We start from the raw sequence: 10,697 nt of genomic DNA on the forward strand, positions 1-10,697 counted from the left end.
GATGATGATGGTGGTGATGGTGATGATGATGATGGTGGTGATGGTGATGATGATGATGGTGGTGGTGGTGATGGTGATGGTGGTGATGGTGGTGATGATGATGATGCATGTGTTCACACACAGACAAGGTGAGCATGTGGAGGTCAGAAAACAACTTCCTGTAGTCACTCCTCTCCATCCACCTTTCATGGGTTTTAAGAACTGAACTCATATCTTCACTCACTGACCCACCTTGCAGGCCCCACCTAGTAACTTAACATTTCTTTTTAAGATTTACTTACTTTATATGTATGAGTGCTTTGTCTGCATGAAGTTTGCGAACCAGGTTAATGCAGTTCCCATGGAGGTCAGGGGAATGTGTTGGATTTCCTGGAACTGGAGTCAGAGGCAACTGTGAGTAACCAGAACTGAATATGGAGTAAGAACAGCAAATGCTCTTGACCACCGAGCATCCCCTCTCTCCCCTCCAGCAGCCCCTCAAGTATCTTTTTAAAGTGGCAGATTCTTTTCAGATAATTTTCTTTAAAAATATTTATTCATTTTATTTTTACATGTGTGAGTGTTTGGCCTACAAGCATGTATGCATCCTAACATGCATGCCTAGTGGCTTGGGAAACCAAAGAGAGCACTGGGTTCCTCGGAACCGGATGGAGTTGGAGACGCTTGCTAGCCACTGTGTGGGTGCCGAGAATTTAACCCAGGTCCTCCACAGAAGTGGCAAGTTCGTAACCTCTGAGCCATTCTACAGCTCCCAATTATATATTCTTAAAGATCTTTTGACAACTATGAAGTTTCTCCTTAGAAAAAAATGAACATTTGAGCACGTGTTCAACACTCTACATTGAGTTTTGTGGTTCTCTGGAAGAGCAGCCAGTGCTCTGAGTGAGGTAACCAAATCACAGAAAAACACACATGGTATGCACTCATTGATAAGTGGATATTAGCCCAAATGCTCAAATTACCCTAGATGCACAGAATACATGAAACTCAAGAAGGATGACCGAAATGTGTATGCTTCACTCTTTCTTTAAAGGGGGAACAAGAATACCCTTGGAAGAGAATAGGGAGGCAAAGTTTAGAACAGAGGCAGAAGGAACACTCATTCAGAGCCTGCCCCACATGTGGCCCATACATATACAGTCACCAAACTAGATAAGATAGATGAAGCAAAGAAGTGCAGGCCGACAGGAACCGGATATAGATCTCTCCTAAGAGACACACCCAGAATATGGCAAATACATAGGCGAATGCCAGCAGCAAACCACTGAACTGAGAATGGGACCCCCGTTGAAGAAATCAGAGAAAGGACTGAAAGAGCTGAAGGGGCTTGAGACCCCTTATGAACAACAATGCCAACCAACCAGAGCTTCCAGGGACTAAGCCACTACCCAAAGACTATACATGGACTGACCCTGGACTCTGACCTCATAGGTAGCAATGAATATCCTAGTAAGAGCACCAGTGGAAGGGGAAGCCCTTGGTCCTGCCAAGGCTGGACCCCCAGTGAACAGGATTGTTGGGGGAGGGAGGTAATGGGGGGAGATGGGGAGGGGAACACCCATATAGAAGGGGAGGGGAAGGGGTTAGGGGGATGTTGGCCTGGAAACCGGGAAAGGGAATAACATTTGAAATGTAAATAAGAAATATCCAAGTTAATAAAGATGGAGAGAAAAAAAAAAAAAAAGAGCAGTCAGTGCTCTTAACTACTGAGCCATCTCTCCAGCTCCTCAGGCTCCAAAGAGCCTTTTTGGTGGAAGTGGTAAGAGTGGAAAATCTGCCTTAGGTGGATCAAGAGACAACTTGGGAGAAAAATTTGAGATGGCTAGTTTTAAAGAATTTTAGGAAGGTAGAAAGGGACAGAGACATAATGACAGCATAACTATTGGGATGGATTGATGTGGGGAAGAAGTGAGGCATGTCAGAGTGAGAATTTGTGACAAAGGGGTGAGGAGGGAGGGAGGGAGGGAGGGAGGGAGGGAGGGAGGGAGAGAGACTCAGAACATCTTTGAGTTGAAAGGCCTTTGCTAGGAGCATAGCAACTGTCCTTTAGAAGCATGAAAAGGATACTACATACACAGATACTGTAAGACTAAGAAAAAAATGACACACAGTGTATAAGAGGTCTCTTGTCATTCCTTCTAGCTTCTTGGTAAATCAAAGTCATCTGCTGATATGAGAAAAGGCCAAGGGAGATTTGGAGATCTGAGGAGAGAGAAGGCACAGGAACAACAACTCTGTGTAGACTTTGGAGACCTGTGATTTAAGCAGTGTATTACTTAGGGTTTCTAGTGCCATGACAAAGTGCAGTGAGTAAAAGCAGTTTCAGGAGGAAAGGGTTTTTATCTTACAAATCTCAGGTTACAGGTCACCACTGAGGGAAGTCTCCAGAGGTGCGGGGTGGGGTGGGGTGTGGGGTGGAGTGGGGTGGGGTGTGTCAAGGCAGAAAGCAAAGAAGAGGCCACACAGGGAGCACTGCTTACCAGCTTGCTCCTCCAGGTGCACACTCTGCATCTTTACACAACAGGAATCACCTGCTCAGGGCGGCCCACTTCTCAGTGGGCTGAACTATCCACATCAACCCTCAATCAAGAAATGCCCTACATGCTTACCTACAGGCAATCGGACGGAGCCATTTTCTCAATTGACTTTTCTTTCACTGGATAACTCTAGTTGTGTCAAGATGACAAAACCCCAGCCAAGACTGGTGGACATGTTAACACAGGCTGACAGACACCCCCTTTCCAGCCAGAGAAGTGTCATTCTCACCCCTCAGTAGGGAAACTTCTCTTTGCAACAACCAATCAAAATGCAGCGCTATGGGTCACAGTCCCAGTGGGCACAGACACCTACAGAGCACTCCTACCCCTAAGGCCCGGGAGTCATTGAAGAAGAGGGAATGAAAAGACTGTAAGAGTCAGAGGCTCCTGGAGTTTGCTGTTAGGATGTATCGTCTAGGAACATCAGAAGCTACAGCCATAAAGTCTCACCAATATGACGGCTCAAGTGTGAGCGGAACAACAGATGAGCTACAGTGAGTGAGTTATAGATCTCTCTCTTCAGATCTTCACCTCTTCCTCAGCCTTTTCTCATCTCAGCAGATGACTTTGATTTACCAAGATGCTAGACGGAATGACAAGAGACCTTTCACACATTCTATGTCATGAGACCTCAACCTACACAAGAACTACAGACAACTAAGGAATGCTGAGAGTGGGAGAAGTAGTCTTCCCCAGAGAGGAGTATACCAGTTGGCTATCCAGTATCAGATGGTTATTCCTTAAAACACACACACACACACACACACACACACACACACACACACACACAGGTCATTTTATATATATGGAAAAGGGTGTGTTTATAGATTTAGAAATATACATGTATACATACACATATGCAACAACAATGAATGAAACAAGAAAGAACAAGAATGAGGAGGAATATATAGGGAAGGGTTTTGAGGGAGAAAAGGGAAATGATGTAATTATACCATTATCTTCAAAAATAAAATAATTTAAAAAATATGGGCTGACTGAAATAAGTTTACAGAATGACAATTGCTTGGCCCTACAAAGACCTGTGGAAATTGCTCATTACACGTCCTCTTACGCAGACCTCCCTGCACCCTGAGTGCATGCGTGCGTGCGTGCGTGTGTATGTGCATGCGTGCGCGTGAGAGAACGTGCGTGCACGCAGAGGTTAACTTGGGGAAACTTCTTCAATCACTCTCCTTTATTTTGGGATACAGGATTCCTCCCCATACCTGGACCTCCTCAATTTGGATAGGCTGACTGGCCAGTGAGCTCCAGGGATCCTCCAGTCTCTGCCTCCCACTGTTGGGATGACAGAAGCTGCCAGGCCTGGGGATCCTTGCCCAGCAGGCACTTTTACTGACAGAGTGAGGTACTATAGCTGGGAACTAACAGAACTGAGAGTGACAGCTAGGTGACGTGTCTCCAAAGTCAACAGGGAGATATAAACTTTGCTTTAACAATATTCATGTTTTAAGGCCTTCTGCGTGGCCCTGGAGTGGACTACCAGCCGTGCCCTGCAACATATGGCTGAGGCAGTTCCTCTGGAACTTTTGTTCCAGTGTTGCAGCCTACGTGGAGTTGGGAACAAGTTCCCTAAGAGCTGACAGAGAGAGAGGAGAAAGCAGAGCCTAAGTATTAAGGAAAGGAAGGGCTTCTGCCCATGCACTGGCCGCATCAGCCTTTTCTGCATGCGTAGGCCGTAAGTGCTATCCTGGGCACCCTCTGGAAAATGCGAAGCTGAACTAACTATCATGTACTCAGAGACAGAATTAAAATTTTATATCTATACTTTAAAAATACGAGTGTTTCATAAATATAAGCCATTAAAATTATTTAGATTTTACAAAGTAGACGGGGAGTGGGAACTCTTTTATCAGATTGGTCTCAGAAAGCTCGCTGACTGCCAAAACACAAGTGCCGAGAAGGAATTAGGTGCAGACGACTTGGGGAAGCCGTGTATGCGGCCAACTTGAACTTCTCTTCTGTTCCCACTGAAGCATGTTTTGGAAAATCTGTGTATGCATTCTATTGTACAGAGAACTTCAAAAGACTTAAGTGGACCACTGCAGAAACCTCAGAATATTGTCTTGAGAATACTTCAAATATTTTCAAAACACATCAGCATAAAACATCTGCACTGTGAGCTGAAGATGCCAATCGGGCTGCCAGCAAAGGCAGAGTTTAATATTCCCAGATGTTATTATATAGTATCTATGATGTGTTGGCTGGGCAGGGTGTGCACATTTGTACATCACAGTACTTTTTCAAGATGTAAATGTAGTCCCCGAAGATATAACAAGAGCAAGGCTGAATAAATTGTCTGGAAAGTAAAATTCGTATTTCTTTTTTATTCTTAGCTTAAAATATGGGGGAAGGGAGAAAGCGAGAAAACTAATTTCTCCATTAGACATCACTTGGAAAATTGATCTGCCACCTGTGAGAACATATGTGCATCTAAAATGAGCACCTCGCCCGCAGTGGGGGTGCACACCTTTGATTCCAGAGGTGTTACCTCTCTGTGAGTTGGAGGCCAGTCTGCCTATGGAGTGAGTTTTGGGACAGCCAGACTACACAGAGAAACCCTGTCTCAAAAAAAAATCCAAAAAGAACCTTGTTTTAAAATAATTGATTGAACTCTATGCAGAGTATTTGGAACAGAACAAAGCAAGATAATTTTACAACCAATAAGTCACATCTCCATCGAAAAGTATTTTGGGGGCAGTTGGTAATGGGGAGCAACCTTGTCCTTGTGAGAGTTGGCAGGAAGGACAGAACAGTGCAAATAGTTCAATTTTTGTTTTACCAGCAGTGCGTCTATCAATCGTCTAAAACATGAGCTTCATTATGGCATGTCCTATATGTATGCGATGTACTTCAACTGTACTCAGGGCCATCGTCCTCTGCCCTCTCTCTCCTTCCTTTTAGTCCTGCCTCTTACTCCCTTTATGTTTTCATATCTTTTAAAAATTAGACTAGGTTGTGCAAATAATAGCAAACATGTATGTCTGGCTGACTGGCTTACCTTACTATGATGGTTTCCAATTTATCCATTTCTTCCTTGATCACACACACACACACACACACACACACACACACACACACACACACACTCACTCACCGCTCTTTAATTTGAGAACAAACCTACAATGTTTTTGAGGTGTTAGGGTGTCTTCACGTCTAACCGTCTGTGACCATGTGAGTTAGTCAGTCCCCATCCTTTAGCCACCATCAACAACAAGTTGTTTGGTACCCATTACTTTACTATATTCTGCTAGGCAAGAGAGGTACTAAAAGGTTTAAGACTTCTCTCCAATCTGATAAGATGTGTTCAGTAGATTAAAATCAATGAAGTAAGTTGATGCACACCCAGAAGGGCCCAGGTATTTGAGAATACTTCATAGACGGCACTTGCAAAGGGTGAACAAGATATAAGAGGGGATAAGAGCTTGACAGAAGAAATGCAGCCACCAGAAATACAGGCGCTGGACTAGTCAACGCCTGTCGTTGAATAATGAGTAGAGCAGTTTGGTTGGAAAGAACTGTATTATTATTTTATGAGCCTTTAATCCCAAATTGTGTAGAGCAGCTTAGCTGTTATTTTAGCAAATGTGCTGGCTATTGCTATATTTAGCTAGCCTTGGTATATCAGGCTGTCCGACCGTTTACAATTACTTTTATTAACCCTAGGGAAATTACTGATGTGTCCCGGAATGTAACACTGACGCAGTAGAACAATGGGCAGATACTTACTTAGTCAATGCAGTACACAACTCTACGGGCATAAAGTTTCTTGCTCTAAGGGAACAAAGTAGTTGCTCTTGCGAATAGCTGCAGGGAGCCGGGGCAGGCAACAAGATGACTTCTCAGGAAAAGGTGCTTGATGTACAACTGGATGGCTTGAGTTTGATCCCTGGGACCCACATGATGGAAGGAAAGAAGCAACTCCTACAGATTGCCCTCTGACCATGTGCGCGTGGCATGTATGGACTCCAGGACAAAGTAATGAAAATGTTTTAAATGCCTTAGGTCAAAAGCAAATAGGATCCTATAGCCAGTTCAGTGCTTTAAAGGGAGCTTCCAGTGACTCTTTCTTTGAAATATGATCTTCTCCACACCCACGATGAGACAGATGGCCTGGGTACAGTGAAGACTTCTAGGTCTGGCCCAGGTCCTTTATCCCCACAAGCTCTAGGACAGTGTTCTTGCTTCTCTTCACTCTGACACAAACACATCTTTACCTAGTGTCCTCGAGCATACTACACCTTAAGTGCCAGTAGCCCACACACCGTCTTTGTTCCATCCTCTGCAAGCAAACCTAGAAATCACGGAAAACACTTTCATTGCTACTTCTACACACACACGCACTCACACACACACACACACACAATACACTCACACACACACTCACACATACATACACACTCACACACACAATACACACACAAACACACACATACACACACTCACACACACAATAAACACACATACACACACTCACACACAAACACACACACTCACACACACAATACACACACATACACACACTCACATACAAACACACACATACACACACTCACACATACACACACATACACACACTCACACACACATACACACACTCACACATACACACACTCACACACACACACACACACACTTCTATGCACAATGCACACACTAAAACAACCAGAACAACAATAAACAAAATCCTAAATTAAACTATCCATTCTCTTGCAAATCCTGCTCTGGGTGAATACCCCAGTCACTCGGTCAGATAATATGTACCCCAAGAGAGAAGCACAGTGAAGACCAGGGTGGGTGGGTGGGGCAGATGGGTGGGTTGTAAACAGGAGGCAGCTGGAGATAAAAGGTTGCCCTGAGTAGGGTTATGTCTATCTTGGTCACTGTACTTCATAAAGTCTGCCACAGTACCCAGTACTCAGTAAATGTTTGTAAGATTAAGATTTTCCCAAGGATGGAAATGGCCACCGGAGGAGAATATAGAGTGTCCTGCTCTGTCGCTTTCCACCTTACTTTTTTGAGACAAGGTCTTTTGGTGAACCTGGAGGAAGTAGGACAGGGAGTGAGAAACAGGACCTGACACTGAGTAAATTGATTGTCAAGATCTATTAAAGAAAACTTCTCTATAGGAATGTATATATATATATTCACATATAGATGTATATATTCATATATATTCACACATATATGTATATCTATACATATAAATGTATATACATGTGTATGATATATAGATACACATATATGTATGCACATACATATATTCATAGGTATGTGATATATATACATATGTATATGTATATACATGTACACACACACACACATGCCTGCAATGCAGACTAGGCATGTAAGAAGAGGATAGGCAACAATGAAGACAGTTTAGATTTTGAGCTATGGTTACCCCAGATACCAGATATAGAATAACAAGACCAATTCTGCACCCTAATACCCATGAGAATGGACCGTCCACTCTGCTCTGGGTTTGCTCAAAATTTCCCAGAACTTAAACAAACTTACAGCCTAGAATTGGTGGGATTTCCACAGAGCACGCACTGATACAATTACCTGTATTTATGTACCCACTTATCTCTAGACTGCAGTGTCCTTCAGCTTTAAAAAAAAAAGAACCTCACATCAGTTTTGGATAATAAAATAATCGCCACCCTTTAAGTTTACTACAACATAGCATGCAAAACCCTTCCTGCTATATGGCCACCACTTTTATTAAGTGAATGTGGAATCTCAGCGAGCACATCTGTGGTAAGTCCCTTCAGTTCTTTGCTATCTGGCTTCCACTGTAGCTATCATTTCTTCTAATGTATTTATGAAGAAAAGCTCCATCGTTGTTTCTGCCTCACCCTAGGTACCTGTCAGGCCATTGCCCGTTTCACTACTGGGTCCAGCTTTGATGGGTTCTGGGAATCCAGATGGCCAGACTTGTCTGGTAAGCAAGTGCTTACCCACTGAACCACTTCCCCAACCCACGTTATTTGAATACGAAATATCATCTCCAAAGAACTAGAGTGCACAAAGTTACTCAAAGAAAAATACTCGAGTCCTCAGTCTCTTCTCCATTTTTGTCCCTGCAGTTCTTTTAGACAGGAACAATTCTGGGTCAGAGTTTTTGACTGTGGGATGGCAATCCCATCCCTCCACTTGATGTTCTGTCTTTCTACTGGAGGTGGGCTCTATGAGTTCCCTCTCCCCACTGTTTGGCATTTCATCTAAGGTTCCCCCTCCCTTTGAGTCTTGAGAGAGTCTCTCACCTCTCAGGTCTCTGGTATTTTCTGTAGCCTCCTCCCATATCTCCCAACCCCCAAGGTTGCATATTTCCATTCATTTTGCTGGCCCCCAGGGCTTCTCTCTTGTCTCCTACCCCACCCCCAAACCTGATCATGTTCCTCTTTTTCCATCCTCTTCCCACCCTCCCTCCCTCTCACTTCCCTTCCCCCCATTGCTTTCTCCTCCTTCCCAAGTATGATGGAGGCATCCTCACTCAGGCCCTTCAGCTGTTAACTTCCCTGAGATCTGTGGGTTTTATTCTAGCTATTCTGTACTTTTTTGGCTTATATCCACTTATTACTGATTACATACAGTGCATGTTCTTTTGGGTCTGAGTCACCTCACTCAGGATGATATTTTCTAGTTCCATCCATTTGTCCGCAAAACTCAGGATGTCCTCGTTCTTAATAGCTGACAAGAATTCCAGAGAGTAAACGAACCATATTTTCTGTATTCTTTCTTCTACTGCGGGACATCTGGGTTGTTTCCAGCTTCTGGCTATCACAGATAAGGCCGCTATGAACATAGTAGAGCCTGTGCTCCTGTGGCATGGTGGGGCATCTTTTGGGTATATGGCCAAGAGTGGTATAGTTGGGTCTTCAGGTAGATCTAGTTCCAATTTTCTGAGGAACCTCCAGATTGATTTCCATAGTGGTTGTACCAGTTTGCAATCCCGCCAACAATGGAGATCCATGACAACATGTGCTGTCACCTGAGTTTTTAATCTTAGCCATTCTGATTGGTATAAGGTGGAATTTCAGGGTTGTTTTGATTTACATTTCCCTGATGACTAGGGACTTTGAATGTTTCTTTAAGTGCTTCTCGGCCAGTTGAGATTCCTCTGTTGTGAAGACTCTGTTTAACTCTATACCTCATTATTTGATTGGGATGTTTGGTTCTTTCAGAGGTTAGCTTCTTGAGTTATTTATATATTTTGGATATTGGCCCTCTATCGAATGTGAGGTTAGTGAAGGTCCAGTTACTGGCCCAACTTGGGATCCATCTCAAGGGGAAGCTCCAAGACCTGACACTATTACTGATGCTGTGGTGCTTACAGACAGGAGCCTAGCATGGCTGTCCTCTGAGAGACCAAACAAGCAGCTGACTGAGACAGATGCAGATACTTATACTCAACTATTGGACTGAAGTCTGGGATCCTGGTGGTTGGAGCGGGGCCTGGTGGGGGGCATCCTCTTGGAGACAGGGGGGAGGAGGAATGGGATGAGCAACTGTGGGAGGACAGACTAGGAGACCATTGGACTGTTAAAAAAAAAAGTAATAAAAATTCTTGAGTCAACCATGACTACATTGACTACACTCATTTGCTTTGCTGTTACTGAAGTCTTCCTGGAAAGGCCTGTTTTCATTCTCTAAGCTTTCCTTTCTTCCTGGCTTTTGCTTTACTGCTTCTCTGCCTCTTTCCACTCTGTTCCTGCCTGGGTGTTCTCTGTGTATTTGTTTGCTTTTCTATTCTTTCATCCTCAGGGATCACATCTTCTTTCTGACTTCAACTCTCACTTAGACACAGGAATGGAGAAACCATTCCTGTGTGGTGGTTATTTTTAACTGCCCGTGTTACACAAACTAGGATCCCCTGGAGAGAGTCTGGGTGAATTGTCGAGGTTGGGTAGGCGTGTTGAGGGTTGCCTTGGTTGTGTTAATGGAGGTAGGAAGACCCAGGATAAAGGTGGGTGGCACCATCCTTTTTGCTGGGGAACTGGACATTGTGAGGAAGGAGGAAGTGAGCTAAGCACAAGCCTGCGTGCATTCGTTTTCTCTCTGCTTCTGCTTACGAATGCAGCTCGTTATGTGGCTAGTCCTGCCTCAGTTTCCCCAAGATGACAGACTGGAATTGGAACT

The 10,697-nt window shown here is 44.0% G+C and overlaps 1 long non-coding RNA gene across 1 annotated transcript in view; it reads right to left on the reverse strand.

The window, feature by feature from the left end:
- Positions 1-9,293, reverse strand: part of LOC134486290 (uncharacterized) — a 13,977-nt gene extending 4,684 nt beyond the window's left edge. Inside the window, exons 1-2 of the long non-coding RNA XR_015684951.1 lie at positions 9,150-9,293; positions 282-375 (exon numbers count right to left, since the gene is read on the reverse strand). This is a non-coding gene — a long non-coding RNA (uncharacterized LOC134486290). The remainder of the gene's footprint in view (positions 1-281; positions 376-9,149) is intronic.
- Between the last annotated feature and the right edge of the window lie 1,404 nt (positions 9,294-10,697).

Source organism: Rattus norvegicus, chromosome 3 (assembly GCF_021556685.1).
Source record: "Rattus norvegicus strain SHRSP/BbbUtx chromosome 3, alternate assembly SHRSP_T2T, whole genome shotgun sequence".
Taxonomy (NCBI): Eukaryota; Metazoa; Chordata; class Mammalia; order Rodentia; family Muridae; genus Rattus; species Rattus norvegicus.